We start from the raw sequence: 851 nt of genomic DNA, 5'->3' as shown, positions 1-851 counted from the left end.
CCCTGGTTTCTCCAACAAAGGGAACCAGTCTTCTCAACAACAAGCTAATCCTTCTACCTCTACTCCTCAGGAAAGCAACACTGATGTTCTACTGAAACAGATCTTGAAATCTCAGACTAGAAGTGAGAAGCAGATTGGATATGAGTTGAAGAACCTTCATTCCAAGATTGATGGAAGTTACAATGAGCTCAACAACAAGTTCATGGCTTGTGAGGTTCATGTCCAAATGATGCTCATTAAGGACATTGTAGACCACCAAGCAGAAGTAGCAGAGCTTCTCAACATCTCAACTTTGAAACTTGATCCACCAGTCACACCAAAGTCTCTCCCTAAACTAGAATCCCAAGGGAAGTTCACCTTGTCTTGCTCCCTTGGTAAGCTCACCTTTGATGATGCTCTTGTTGATTCTGGTGCAAGTGTGAATGTGATCTCAATGGATATGGTGAAGAATCTTGAGATTGAACACATGGAGCCAGATACTTCCACTCTCACGTTTGGGGATTCTTCTTCTACTACCCCTATTGGTCTCATCAAGGACTTCCCTTTGAAGATTGGATCTTGCACCATCCCTATAGACCTCACTGTCTTGAAAATGGCAACAGAAAAGAGAGTTCCATTGATCCTGGGCACACCATTCCTTAATACTGTGGGTGCTTGCATCGATTTTGCCAAACAAGAAGGTCACACTCCTCAATGTGAACAAAGCTGTCTCTTACCCAATTCAGTCTCCACTGGATGTTGAGTATTGTGGAACCATCACTTATAGAGACCCCTCCATTGGGAAGATCAAGGATGCAGTGGTTGTTAGTAAGAAAGAAAGTCTTGATGGAGAGTCCTCTAAAGAGATGTGT

This window comes from Brassica oleracea, chromosome C3 (genome assembly GCF_000695525.1).
Source record: "Brassica oleracea var. oleracea cultivar TO1000 chromosome C3, BOL, whole genome shotgun sequence".
NCBI lineage: Eukaryota > Viridiplantae > Streptophyta > Magnoliopsida > Brassicales > Brassicaceae > Brassica > Brassica oleracea.
Note: the sequence above shows the minus strand (reverse complement) of the source record.